The following is a 15731-nucleotide window of genomic DNA, read 5'->3' as shown; positions in this document are numbered from 1 at the left end:
GAGATTATAAAAAAAAATGAAATAGTAAAATATATATAGTACATTGTATCTAATACAATAAATGCAATGTGGATCTGTGAAATGACATTAAACAGAGTTTAGTATACACTACAAAAACACTTTAATTCAAAGGAAGTCATGTTTTCCAATTTTATTTTATCACATCACATGAGGTATTTTCAATAGAGTATATGATAGGTGAGATTATAAAAAAAAATGAAATAGTAAAATATATATAGTACATTGTATCTAATACAATAAATGCAATGTGGATCTGTGAAATGACATTAAACAGAGTTTAGTATACACTACAAAAACACTTTAATTCAAAGGAAGTCATGTTTTCCAATTTTATTTTATCACATCACATGAGGTATTTTCACATAGGATCTCCATTTCTCTTTCTTTTGTTCTTCTTTCTTTCTTTCATTCTCTTTCATTCGTCTTCCTTTCTTTCTCCCCCATTCTTTCTCTCTTTTCCTTTTTCTTTCTTCTTACTTTCTTCACCCCCTTTTCATTTCTTTCTTTTTCTTTCTTTTCTTGAGAGACTTTTTGCTATAGGGCACATGTGCTCACCTGAGAGAGAGAGAGAGAAAAATCATCCCCCAGGGAGATAGCGATGCCACTATACCTTCTCCATTCTCTTCTCAGAATTTTGGGCACATACACACATGCCCATAGGGAGTTTTAAGCCATGGCATCTGGGACTTGAACTGCAGTTGACTGCAATGTGGGAGTCCAGTGATGTAACCATTATGCCATTGGCTGGACTCTAGAATCTCCATTCCTAAATCCTTTTGAAAACACAGATTGTTGAAATAACCCTTTGCTTGCCACATTTTTCAGTAACGCTAAGTAAACTATTTCTAGTTCATAGATAGTATATTAAATAACTTACCTTTACTCATAAATTAATAATAGCAAATAACTAGTGTGGGCTTAGTGTGCCAGGCACTGTTCTAAAGTGATTGAGGAATACTGCTTTGCTTTTTAAATATAGAAATTCTGTGAAGTAGGTGTTATTTTGCCACTTTAGTTTACAGGCAAAGAAACACCAGAGAGTTGCGAAACCAGACAAGTCAACAGCAGAGGCTCTGTTCTTAACCAAAATACTGTGTTTTTCAAGTCTAATTTAGAAAACTTAGTACTTGTTTAAATTGGAGGGCTATGGACATAATTCAAATTACCTCTGTAATAGATTAAAATTTGTGAGTGTGGTTTCCAAACATTTAATTGAATCAAAATCTCTGGCATCTTGGAATAGTTATATGTTTTTCCTTATTTAGAATAGAGTGTGCATGTACCCATAACAGTGAGTGAGAAAGAGACAAACAACCTTCACAGGGTTCTGTTACACCATGACCGTCTTCCACCCACCTCTCCAGCCTGTGGAATCCTGGGCACTCTCATGCATGGCCAGAGTATTTCAAGCTATCAGGAGCAGGAATTCAAAGTGCAGTCGCCATGTGGGATCCAGCTTCTCCTCATCAGAGCATGACTTTTGTGCCACAGAGCCAGCCTAGAATCTTTATATAGGATACAAATCCCATGTGTTCTTGATGTACCCTAAAAATCAAACATGACTTTAATCTATCATTCAAGACCCTTTCACTATGGTTCCCAAATATACCTCAGAGTAATCCATTGCCAAGAATCCTTGACTCCAGTCTTATTTCTTATCTGTATACTTCTGAAGACAATTTTTTATACATCCAAAATTTTCTCTTTATTTAAAAGTTGACTTGATCGCACTGTGAAGTGTATTGCTAAAAAAGTTCATGATTTTGTCTTTGCAATAATCTGTTCATTTTATCCTCATACCGATGATGTGTGTTAAATAACTTGGAAGAGCAAAACCAGATGATTACTTCTGGCTCTGGAGAGTACATATCTAAAACAAAATAGACTTCACTGTTGAGCAAACATTCTACATAATTATTAGTTCAACAACACTGTAATTGCAGTGAATTTTCTGCATTTGATATACATTCATGCATCACTTAACGATAGGGATGTATTCCAAGAAATGTGTTGTTAGGCAATTTTGTCATTGTGCAAACATCACAGGGTGTACTTACACAGCTAAGGAGGTATAGCCTACTATACTCTAAGATTATAGAGCTATGTGGTGTAGCCTATTATAGTCTTCTGGGACCACCATTTTAAATGTGGACGCATTGTGGACTTAATCATCCTTAAGTGGCACATGACTGTACATGAGACAATCTTCAAAATGTCTCCTTCCAGTGCATATGTAGAAAGTATCATAACATAAATCATTGCTGAAATACAAATATTCTTCACAATGTTTAGAGTTTAATGTTCAAAATAATTTAAAAATATTTTCTAAATTTTGAGTCCATTAGAAATGTCTATATGGAGGCTGGCAGGAGACTTGGTGGTTAAGATACTAAACTCCCACGTGTTAGACCACAGTTAATGTCCCAGACCCAGTAGTTTGAAAAAGACCACACTAGGAGTGTGTGAATGCATGCCCAAAATCCAGAGAGGAGAATGGAAGAGAAGGATTGTGACATGTGACATGGTCATCCTCCCTGGGGAATGGTTTCTCACTTTCCCTCTCAGTCTCTCCAGCAAGCACATGCACCCTATGGGGGAAAAAAGAAAAGAAAAAAAGCTATATATGTACATGTAGAATATTTCTGTTTTCTATTAATCTGAGTGAAAGTTTTTAAAAGATTCAGAATCATTTGTGGAAAATATACACACACAAATATATATACACACAAATATACACACACAAATATATATATATATATGGTTGCTAGGAAAGTCAAGATGTATTTTTTGGTTTTTCTATGTAAAAATCTGTCATGACTTTTCTGATGACCAAATACACATAAAGCTTCATGTGTGGGGGATCCTTGTGCATGTCTTTTATTAACACAGGTAAATAATTAACCCTACTTCAAAAAGGGATAAATGACAGAGATTCAGAAAATAGAATGAACAACCACATATTTAGTCTGCCACCCAACCATAGTTTATTATCATTAGATCATACCCATTTTTATCTAAACATGTTTCTCCACCACCAACTACTTCTTTAACTTGACTTAGAATAAATTACACCAATTCCCTAAATTTTAATATCTTTACTTCTGACGGCTTCTGAAAAAGAAAAAAAAAACTGCTGAAAATAAATTAGTTGAGCTTTTCTCTTGTGATTTTATCTTTTGTTATAAGTTGTCATAAACATTGCATAGGTGAGAAAAAAAATAATTCTTTTTATTCCCTACATTACTACATAAAACAATAATTGTATCTGAAGTGTCTGTATGAGTTTGAATAACAAATTTAACATGATAAACTGATTAAAATGACACATTGAAGATGCAAATAAAAAGTAACATATCTCAATAGGAAATATTTTGTGTGGGGCCAGTCCATGGCCTGGTTGTTAAGGCAGATGGATTCAGCATGGCTGCCCATGTGATTGGAGTCTTACTCGTTTTGAAAAACACAAGGTACATGTGTATTTGTGCCCAAAGTCCCAAAAGAATAGATAAATGGAGGAGAAGGGATTGGGGTATGACATCCCCCTGGGGATGACTGCGGGACTAGATAACAATAAAGACCTGTCATAAGAATTAAGTACTTTCTTTGGGTTTACTGAATTTGGTTCACTTTTCCTGGTAAGGATATGAAGGATGAAAATTTGGTGTCATCTGGAGTTGTTTTGAGTGTGTGTGTGTATGTTTATGTGGAGTGTGTTTGCGTCTGTGTGTATTTTCAGAGAGGGTCTTACTGTATACCATTCCTTCTCCCTCAGTCTTCAAAGTAGCTGAGACTATAGGCACACATCACCATGCCTTTTTTGTTTGTTTGTTTGTTATATTAGGATGAGATGGGAATTGAACCCTGGTCTCTCCTGTCCTCAGCCAGGATAACAGCACTGTCCAGCACATGCTGCCAGACCTGAGCCCCTCAGGACTTTTAAGACCTGGCTATTTATAGTACTCTCTACTTTTAAAAATTGCTTGAGTACATACATGGACGTACATATATGCCAAAAGAGAGAGAAAAAGATAAAGACAGAGAGAGTGCCCCCCCCCCAATGAGGCCTGGTCATGTCACAATCACTTTCCTCCCATTTTCCCATCACCTAAAGATCCAGAGCACAAGAGCATGTGCTCAGTGTTCCTTTAAAACCACCAAGGTTGGGAACCAGCAGTTAGTGTAATGGCTATGTCGCCAGACTCCCATGTAGCTGACCGCGGTTCATGTCCCGGACCCGGTGGCTTAAAAATCTCACGCCAGGCGCGTGTGCGTGCGTGCCCAAGATCCCGAGAGGAGAATGGAGGAGAAGGGATTGCGGCGTGATCATCCCCCCTGGGGGGTGATTTCTCGCTTTCTGTCTCTATGTCTCTCTCTGTCTGTCTGGTGAGCGCACGCGCCCTACAGTGAAAAAAAAAAAAAAAAAACACCAAGGTTAGGATTTGACCTGCAGTCATTTGTGGTCTGGTTAGCTCAATTATTTTCACTTCAGCATTTAAATGCAAAATATTTGTTATGATATATCCATTCTGAATTATGGTTATTTTTTTGAGGAAATGTATTCTTCCTTATATTCTTTCAGCTAAATAATAAAACCCTGCTACATTTTTCCCTACTGGTACTGTATAACCACATGTGAATGCAATAATGTTTTGAGCATGTTTTGCATAACTGCATTCATTTATTATCCTTTATCCTGTAAATTAAGAGAATTTACTATGCTTTGTTTTCCCAATTTATGTTTACTTTTTTTGAGTCATTGATAGGTTCAGCAATATGTTAAAATATTTTTCTTGTTTGTTTCTTTAAATAGAAACATACACTTTTCTTCCTTCCTGACCCCTCTGGAATTGGAAAATATTTGGAAATATTATTTTGTGACAGAAGGGTTATTTGCATAAGTTCAATAATGCTTGTTCCATTGATTCAGAAATCAGAAATACTCTTTATTGGACAGGGCTTCAACTGGAATGTCATATCTGAATATTAATCAGAAAATTATGGAACTAAGGAGGATCTCAAGTAAGCTAACAGAGGCTCTTAGAAAGATGGCCTGGTACCATAAATAGTTCTGCCCAGCAGAGAGGATTAGAAAAGATATATTAAAGAATTTAAAACATAAATAACCTGGACTTTTCTAGCCCAGCAATGTAATCAGTAGAGATTGCAAAAGAGCAACCACACCAGATGATTATTTTGAGAAAGACGTTGAAGGAAGAAAAAGAGACTGATCTTTGCTAGCAGAGGGTATATTACAGAATACTTGGGCAGGGTTGAATTGAGAAGGTTTATGTGTGTCTAGTGTGCTGGGCATTTGGTTTTCAACAATTTGAGTAGCTGCCATGTAAATATTTTCTCAAAAATATTTAAAACCATACTATGTTGTTATAGAGTCACAAACAAAATTATAAAAAATATTTTGAACATTATCTTTGCAATTCAGTATTCTGAAATTTTGAAAGTTTATTAACTGTCTGGAACTATGGAGTATGAGTTAAAATTTTTTGATATGTAAAATAATCGCTTCTGGAAAAATGTAAAAATAAATTAAAAAAAAGATAAATCTGCAAGGATCATCTCCACTTAATTTAGTTGTTAATATATATCTTTTTTAGGGTAAATTTAGGTCACTCTTCAGTGATTTGTTAAATCTAATCTCATTTTTACAAATAGATGGTTCTATATATCATTGTTTTCAGTAATGTCATGATAGATGTGCTTAAGACACAGAGACAGGGCTGTGGTTCACTCGAAAATGTATATATGTGGGTATATGTCATTTATTTGTGTATGTATTTGTATACAGATTTTTTCTTAGCATCTTTGGTAAAGATCTATCAGAAATATCACCATGACAGCTTATTTTTTTAACATTGTTCATATGTTCAAGATTACCTCAAAACCAACGTGAACATAAACCTTTTCAGCTCTAGAGTTACAGTTTAAGAAATCTTTATTGCACTCACTGGTAAGTAGCAATGCCTAGAATTCTTCTAACACAATGTAACTGCTTAATGAACATTTGTGGGATAAATAGATATTTTCACATTCTACTATAATTATCCATGCTATTCAATAGCGACTCATATATGCCATGATGTTCTATCATTATTTTCTATTTAAACTCAAATACACTTTTACAGGTTTATTTTATGTATGTATGAATACAAACTCAGAAGGTGAATAAAAGAGCAATATGTTAAACCAGAGTTACATAAACAATACAATTATTAATATTATTTATATTTTAAAAATCTGGTACAAACTAAACCAACAATCTCTGTAAGATACAACATATGTTTGTTTATTGTAACTAACTTAGACCATTTGCTAAATCAATTTGGAGCTCACTATGGAGGAACTCTGTAGACTATTTTAATCTGACCCCAAGTAAATCCTGTTTTAAAAGAATAAGTAACAATGTAACTGCTATCCTTGCCAGACATAGTCTTCTTATCTGTTTTAAAACATATAATGTCCCAATCTGTTTCAGATATACTAACTCATTTCCTCAGGCTCTGTGTTTTATGTTTATCTCACATGTACAAGACTTTTTCATTTTTGACAACTAAAAATATAAGTGTTGTGATTCTTTTATTTTTTTTCTGAGTCTAATAGTTTTATAGTTTTGATATTCTTTCTTTTACATATTTCAGGACAACTCAGTATTATACATAGGTCAAAGTACTTTAAAATGCCCATGTTCTGTAGCATAGTTACCTTAAACCATGAAATATTTGTTCAGTCTCATGATTTACAATAAAAGTTCACAAGTATGTTACACTTGATCCACAAGAACTAATTAATCAGAAATACAGTGTTCCCATCTTCTCTGTTTCTGGGGGAAGGAACAGTAGAGGAGGGAATAAAATTTGATCTGAAGAGATCAATGCCTGACTAAGATTCTCTCCTGTGGCCGTGTGTGTGTTTCTTGAGAGCTCTTTTAATAAAGTTCTCAGTTTTTTACAAAAAAAAAAAAAAAAACCTATATATTCTTTTAAATGTTATGCCACTTTTTCTCAAAAGGAAAGAAAATTTATCAAAGTGTTTGAAGCATCCTTGTCATCTTCAAAATGTGTGCTGCACATGGATAATCAGTCACCTTTAAGTATTTTATTTTTTCTACTGCCTTCTGCTTATTTTACTCTTTTTCTAACAGTAAATTCACTAATCTGACAATTTTTCATTCCTATCAAGGCAAAGTTCAGAGGAGCTGAATCAATTTCAATGGGTCAAGCATTTTTCTTAAGTGGGTTTTCTGTGAGTGGATTTTCTGCTAAAGTTTCTTTTGAACAAGAAACTAAATATCTTGAAAACGATTTACATGGACTTCGAAGATAATACAAAAATTGCCAAAACTAAAAAAAAATGTATTATTTATATACCACATATTTTAGTCTGCTATTATGTTGCTAACAAATGAGACTGGGTCGTTTTTAAAGAATAGAGGTTTAACTGATGTATGATTCTGGTTCCTGGAAAATCCAGCCTTTGGTGCCATGTCATGACATGGCTGACAGAAGCACAGACAATCATTAGCATATGCAAAGGGAAAGACCTGGGAGCTGACATCTTACTCTTACAACAACCTGTTCTCATAGGAACTAACCCCTTCTCATGAGAGCTAGAATTCATTCAGTCTTTCAAGAGAGCATTAGTCCATTCACAAAGGCAGCATCTCTATAACTCAAACACCACTCTTAAGGACATTACACTGGGACCAAATTCCAAAACACGAACCTTAGGAGAACAAACAGTTATCTAAAATAAGGGTTCTTAACTCCTTCTTGAGGGCTGGGCCATGGATCAATGAAAGTCTGTGTCCTGTTGAAGGCTGGTCTGCCAGACCATGCAGCAGAGAGAAGGGCAGTGGGCAAGCAAGCAAGACTTTGTCCCCATCACTCTCATTGTTGCATGGGTCTACCGCCTGTTCTATCAGCAGATGTACTGGGAATCAGAGGTACATGGAATCATGGGAATCGTGGTAGCATAAACCTTATTGCTCAGTGATTCTTTCACTATGTATTAAAATGTAGTAGTGGTAGGGACCAGCAGTTCACGTAATGGCTATGTGACTAGACTCCCACGTAGTCAACCGTGGTTCGTGTCCCGGACCCGGTGGCTTAAAAACTCATGCCGGGTGCTTGTGTACGTGTGCCTAAGATCCCGAGAGGAGAATGGAGAAGGGATTACGGTGTGGCCATCCCCCAAGGGGGTGATTTCTCGCTTTCTGTCTCTCTGTCTCTCTCTGTCTGTCTGGCGAGTGCATGCGCCCTATAGCAAAAACCTCTCAAAAAAAAAAAAAATGTAGTAGTGGTGGAAATGGGATGCATGGTAGGTTTGTTGCTCTTGGTTCATGTGGGTGCCGATCAACCCAGTCCATGAAATCAAATTTATTAAAAAATATTATTAACATTTAATTTATTATCTTTTTTGCAATAAAATATTTATCTACCCAGTGAACCATAGATAAAATGAAAAACAAAATCCAGTATAGTATATATTTTTTCCTTGAAATTTCTTAATAAAAGAGGTTTTTAGGGGCTAGATGGTGGCATGGTGGTCAACGCACTATATTTCCACATGGCCAACTGTGGTTCAAGCCCCAGACCCAGTAACTTGAAAATCACACTAGGCGTGGGTGGGTCTTGCCTAAAATCCTGAGAGGAGAATACAGGAAAAGGGATTATGGTGAGAGCATTCGCTTTGGGGGGAGTTTCAAACTTTTCCTCTCTCAATCTCTCTCCAGCAGTGCACATACACTATGCTGAAAATTTTAAAAATCAAAATTAAATTTAAAATAAATTAAATAATAAACAAGCTTTCTGAACAAAACAAATGAAAAGAGAGGTTTTCATTGGATAGGTACAGTTTGGCTATCAACGAGATATAAAATAGATAACCTCTATAATCTGTTTCACTCTATTGTTTTAAGACAATTTTGTCTTTATAGCTAGTTCTTTTTTATGATCATTTTGCAATAGAACTGTGTTCTTGATAAAAAGAACCTGGGTCAGCTGAGGTGGTGCAGCGGTAGCACAATGCTCCACAATGCAAGGCCAAATGAGAAAGTCCCAGACTCCTGTCAGAGGTATCCCTGGGTTCAATAGTTGTGCTCATGCATGCCTAGGATCCTTGCTGAATGGGTCTGGGGGTAGAATTATGGTATGAAGAACTTGTTGAATGTGGTATTCTTTGGGTGTACTCTAAAATGCCAAGTTATATTTTGAATGAAATTAGGGGACCATTTAGGGGGAAAACACCTTATCTAGATAAAATAAACCAAAAGTATCTTAAAAATCTAGTCGCATATTTACCCATATGCCTCATATAGTGTTAGTCATCATACTCTTAATAAATGTGATCTGAAGCAATGAAGTAAAAGTAAGTTGATAGTAATTTATGAAAGATACAGATTGACAATTAACATTACAAATGCGAGGTAATTATATATATGAGGCCAGCAGGTAGCCTGGTGATACAGCACTAGACTCTCACATGGCCAACTGCAGTTTGAGTCCTAGACCTGGTCTCATGAAAATCATGCCAGGCATGGGCGCACGTGCGCATTTGTGTGTGTGTGTGTGTATGTGTGTGTGTGTGTGCGCGCGCCCTATATCTCAGGATTAGAGTAGAGAAGAGGGAATTACAGGGTGGCCATCCCCCTTGAAGTGTGATTTCTCACCGTTACTCTCACTATCTCTCTCTGTTGAGTGCATGAATCCTATGGCAAGCACATTAACAGATAAGATGTAAGAGGCCAGTAGATGCAGGTGGGCAGATACAAACAACCCCAACATAGCCAGAGAAACTCACAGCGGAAATGTTCACAATAACCAGAACCCAGTGATAAATTCCCAAAGATCAGGGTGGACAAGTCTGAGAACTAAAAATTCCAGGAGAGCTGAATCATAAGAAAATTCCCACAGTCTATCTGAGTTGTATCACCAGAACCTCTACCAGGTCCTCACCATGAACACCGAGAAAAATCCCTTTTTGCATCTACTGAGAGAAAAAAAAAAAATCTGTTTTGAAGTACTCAAGAACATTGTGTTGTTCCTAACGAGTATAGTCTTTGAGAGAAACTCTTTTACTACCCTACTGGGGTTTCACCTGGGAAAGTGAAATAACCTACTCTAGTCCCCTCTTTACTACTCCACCAAAAGAAGGGTGGAAAGAGAAGCATTCATAAAGTTTACAATTCAGGATTTACCAGAAGACCAAGAACTACAGAGTGATTTCTCTCTCCTACACTTTGCCCCATATTGCCCTATTTAATACAGTTCCTTTTTTCCCAGTATACCATGGTTTCCCCTCAGGAAAAAATCATGAGGCCTACTAAAAGTCACAGAACAAACAAAGAAAAATGCAATGTGAAGAGACTAAACAAATATTAAAACCAGAGTCAGATATGGCAATAATTTTGCAATTATGAGACCAGAGAATATTTCAAAAACTATGATTAGCAATGCTAAAGGCTATAATGGAAAAATCAGGCAACATGCCAGAATAGATGAATAATTTTAACAAAGAAATGTAGATTCTAAGAAAGGATAAAAAAGAAATATTGAAAATCAAAAATAAACTGTGACAGAAAAGAAGGAACCCATTGCTGGGTTAATTTGTAGATCGGACATAGTTGATAAAATATTCTGTGAACTTGAGAATGTGAGAATAGAAACTCAAAACTGAAGAGAAAAGAAGAAAATAACCCCAGAATATCCAAGATTGGAGGATACCTACAAAAAAAGTCATGTATTTGTAGTAGGAACTCCAAAAGAAGAAGAAACAAAGGAAAGAGCAGAAACAATGGCAACTAATATTTTCCCAGAATTAAAGTAGCCCATGTAATCTCTCATCAGAATAGCAGATAATATGTAATAGAGTAAATACCAATAAGCTGTAGTGGGCATATCATTTCAAACTGTAGAAAAACAAAGATGAAGAAAATAGTAAGAAAGAAGTCGGAGGTGGGGGACACTTCAATTACAGCAGAGCAGATAGAAGAATTATTATGTCTGGGTTATCAGAAACCATGGAAGCAAGAATAGCATAGAGTGAATTATTTGAAGCACTGAGGAAAACAAGAACAAAAAAATACCCAAAACCAAAATTAAAATCCTTACCAAGCTAGAATGTTGCACCCTGAATAATTATCCTTCAAAGAGCAAGATAAAAAAAAACAAACAAACAAACAAAAAAAACTTCTATCCAGTTTGGTGACACAGCGGCACTGTGCTACTAACAATGTTAGACCCATATGAAGGATTGATCTACTTCACTGGTCAGCCAGTACATGCCAGACAAACACAGCCATGATGGTTGTTGTCTGCAAAAGCTTGTTTGGACCAACCTGCTGAGGGTGTTTATCTCTTTCTATTTCTGTCTCTTCCCCTTAAGAAAGGCATAAGTAAACTTTATATTAAAACAGACTTTCTCACACAAAATCTGGAATCAATCTGTTTTACAAAGAATATTAAAGCAGTTCATTGGAGAAAACAAAAATTATATAAGTCAGAAACTTGGATCTACATAAAGAAAAGAAAAACATTAGATCAAGAATAAGCAAAGACAAAAATAAATAATTTTAGCTGTTTTTTTCTTAATTGATCTAATAATTAAGTTTGTTCACAAGAAAAGCAACATGGGGTGTGTGTGTGTGTGAAAGGAATAATATCAATAATACAAGGACTAGAGAGAAGAACAAGAAATGTTTTCTATTATAAAACACCAAAGTTATAGGAATCAAGACAGTTTTGTATTGGTGATAAAAGAAACAGATCAATGGAATGCATTAGAGAGCTCCAAAAGAGATTCACATGAATAGATTTAACTGAGCTTCAACAAAGAATTTAAGTGTGTGCTCATGTTGGGTAAATTCATTTTATAAGTTGTAGTAATGTACAGTAATTGGATGTATGAAATAAAATAAATAAAAGCAATACAATGGAGAAAATACAATCTTTTCCAACTAATGTTGCAAAAATAAATAAATTAATAAATAAATCTGTCTCAAAAGTCTACATACTAGGCCAGCTTTATGGCAAGCAGTAATGCACTGCTCAGGAGATCAGAATTCCACATGGGAACCAGGGTTTCCATCCCCAGTCTGGTCAGCTTGAACTATGTAAGACACATACCAGTGCCCAAGATCCAAAGGGCTGGAAGACTGAAAGAAGGGTATCATGGCATGACCAGGCCAGGTGAATGTTCTTCCTCTATTTCTCATTCTCCACCTCCATGCATGTGACTTATAATGAATACATTTAAAAATTGTGAGAAGTCTGTGTACTGTGCGAATCCAGATATCTGACATTCTGGTAAATGCAAAACTATGAAGGCAAAAAAAAAAGGTTTGCCAAAGGATGGGGAAGAGGGGATGGAGAGAGGGATGAACTGGCAAAGCAAAGGATTTTCAAATCCATAAAACTATTTTGTATCATATGACAATACTGGATATATGTCATTATACATTTGTCAAAACTCATAGAATGTACAACAAAGGGAGTGAATACTAATATAAATTATGGGCCTACCCAATGTAACAAGTTTACTATTGTGGTACAGAATAAAGAGAGTGAGTATGGTTGCTACTGTGGGAAGAAAGAAGCTGCATGGGATCTCTCTGTTCCAGTGACTCAATTTTGCTGTAAACCTAAAACTGCTTTAAAACATAAAATTTATTAATAAAGAGTAAAGCATATAATACAACACAAAGTGGCTCTAAGTATAATACAAAAACAAGTTAGTTTTAAGTGATGGGGCTACATAATTATTATCTAAACTGGAAAATTAAAGGCAGGAGGTTGTTGTTTCTTAGTATAGGAAAACAATAGGAGTTAATAGAAACTATATTCAGTAAGCTGGAACATATGTTTACCTATCTAATAAATGCTTTTTCTTAACATAGAATCAACTTTTACATGGTATATACATAGTTACTATCTAGGCTTATGTTATGAATGACAATTATTGCAGCTCCCTTGTCTAATAGTTTGGATGGAAAGAAAACCTAAACCTAATATAGTTCAGTGGTTATCAAATGCCAGTTCTCTGTCAAGTCTAAACCTGATTATATCAATATCATTTGGGTAGCTATTAAAAATACATAATATCTGGCTAGATAACAGAGACTATGTAACTTTACTGAAGACAAAATGAGTAAACAAAATCTTCTTTAGTTAGTTTTTATAACTCTTCTAACTCATACATATCTACCAATTTTATATTTCACTAAATTGAAAAACAACATTATCAGAAAATACCACAATATATAAAAACTCTATATTGTAGTATATTACCAAAGCGGTCCACGTAGGACTAAAAATGTCTCCATTTATCAGCAATTCTCTAAAATAAGACACTTGTATCTTTAGTTCTCTGCTTTCAGTGAAAGATTAATAAAACAGTTTGACTGTATGTCTGAAGAAATAACTTAGCTCAGTTAATCTAGAAAATGGAAATTAGGTTAGGTTTAATGATAGGTTTTGTTTAGGGTTAGGTTTAGGTTCTGGGAATATGGAAACTCATGAAAGGTGGTAAGTAGAGGTGTTTGGAAGTCCACACAAATAATAAATACACTTAGCTCTAAGGCAGCTCTTTTAGTTATAGAGTCCAGCAATGAACTTCTATGTAGTCAACCTCTGTTCAAGTCCTGAACCCAGCAGCTTGAAACTCATGCCGGGCATGCATGCATATATGCTCAAAATCCTGAAAAGAGAAGGGAGGAGAAAGGGTTGTGGTGTGGCCATCTCCCCATGGGGTGAATGCTCACTTTCTGTCTCTCTGTCTCTCTGGTAAGTTCATTTGCCCTGTAGCAAACATCAGAATGGAGACATCAGAATAGAGATTATAATGGTCTCACTTAGACTTGGAAGATCATCCAAGCAACTGCATAGAAAAAAGACTATCGGTAGATGAGAATGGAAGTGAGACTAGCAAGACTATGTGATGTTTGAAGACGTTTGAAGTTTGAAAGTAAAACTCAAAGCAATGTACACTGCTCACAAGTGATGCATTTTTCCTTTTCAAAATTTCTAGTTGTATTTTTTGTTGTTGTTGTTCAGATTGTGGCCTTCACAGTTGACTTGCAGTGTTTACAGAGCATGTTCGTGCACCCTTACAGAAAACAGTTCTTCATAGAACAGGATAGGATAAGCAGCACTGTGGAATTTCAACACTTAATTACCATCAACACATAGTTCACCAGGCCGACCCCAGGCCATGCAGATGACTTAGTCTCAGGCAGGTGCTGGAACCAGGGACCTGGAGAGAAGGAACTTGAACATAGGACTCCTGGCTTCCAGCCTAACGAGCCTCTGTGTACTCTCATCCTCTCTGTAATTAGAAATAGCTCAGAGGCTCTTTCTAAATAAAACAGTGTCCGACCCTAACCTTTCCAGTGTATTGTTTCCATCTGTTCTTTCTGACAAGTATAGATTTTAAATATCTCCTGTGGCTTAGTGCATCTCAGAGGGATGCCTACCGGTTCCGTTGGCAACTTTTTCTTATGAAGGATGAGAGTTGGGTAGCTCAGAGACCCCATTGTAAAAGGGAAGGCTTTCCAAATAACTTGGTAAATAAAAACTTCCTCTAGACCAAAGGAACGTCTGTGCTCTGGGTAGGCGAATGGTTTCAGGATACAACTGACGCCTTCATCTGAATATGGGCTCCCCTTCACCTCTCCTTCTTGGAACCCTAACTCTCCTGAAAGACTCTTTCCAGCCATCCCCTCGCCTCTCCACCATTAACAGAGGGCCATGTTCTAACAGGTATGCTGTTAATTGTTACGTATAAAGCAGGCACAGGTAGCTGATGTTTTGTTCCTGTGAGGAATATGAATATCGTCAAGATAAAATGCCTAATTGCTAATAGAAGTAGTAAAGAATAGGCTAGAAAACGTTAGGACTTTATCACTAGCCTGGGGTATATAGTAAAGATCTGGGCCCAGGTCTAGGTACTAGAATGAAATCTGGCCACCCAGCTGACCATTATTAGAGAGAAAAAAGACAGCCGAGAGGGACTCAGCTTATCAGCAGGCACCACTGTGTTTCAGATGCTTTGTAGATCTTAAGGTTTTTCTGCCTCCTTCTAAGTGTAGTAGCTTTGTCAACACAGGAAAGCACCTACTAATCTCCATGCCTTCTGGCAGTATCCACTCCTCACAACATCATGTATTCTATGCACTATGCCTGTCAGGTCTGCTGACCCCCTTCATCAGCCTCAGACAATACCCGTTTGTTTTTCAGAATGAGCTCCAGGTTTGAGTCCACATTAAAACCTCGTCCTAGAGGCCAGCAGGTGGCATAGTGGCTAAATGCTGGATTCCCACATGGCCAATGCAATACCTGGCAGCTTGAAACTCACTCCAGGAGCGTGTGTGTGCATGCTGAAGATTTGGATACGGTTTAAGGTTAGGCAAGGGTTAGGGTTAGGCTTTAGGTTAGAGTTAAAGTTAGGTTGAGGGTTTTGTTTAGTTAGTTTTAGGGTTAGGTTAGGGTTTAGAGCTTGGGTTAGGGTTAGGGTTAATGTTTTCGGTAAGATTTGGGTTAGGTTATTGTTTAGGGTTAGGGTTAGGGTTACATTAGGATTTTGGCTTAACGTTAGGGTAGGTGAGGTTTAGAGTTAGGGTTAAGGGTTAGGTTTAGGGTTCAGTTAGGGTTTAGAATTAATGTTAGGGTTAGGTTAATGTTAGTTTAGGGTTAGGTTAATGT

At 36.4% G+C, this 15731-nt stretch overlaps 1 pseudogene; it reads right to left on the bottom strand.

The window, feature by feature from the left end:
* The window catches only part of LOC102493686 (ATP synthase F(0) complex subunit B1, mitochondrial pseudogene), a 105647-nt pseudogene extending 90901 nt beyond the window's left edge, over nt 1–14746 (bottom strand).
* Nucleotides 14747–15731: the final 985 nt, after the last annotated feature.

Source organism: Tupaia chinensis, unplaced genomic scaffold (genome assembly GCF_000334495.1).
Source record: "Tupaia chinensis unplaced genomic scaffold, TupChi_1.0 Scaffold148049_1, whole genome shotgun sequence".
Classification (NCBI taxonomy): Eukaryota; Metazoa; Chordata; class Mammalia; order Scandentia; family Tupaiidae; genus Tupaia; species Tupaia belangeri.
The sequence above is the reverse complement of the archived record's forward strand: the minus strand, read 5'-3'. Positions and strand labels throughout refer to the sequence as shown.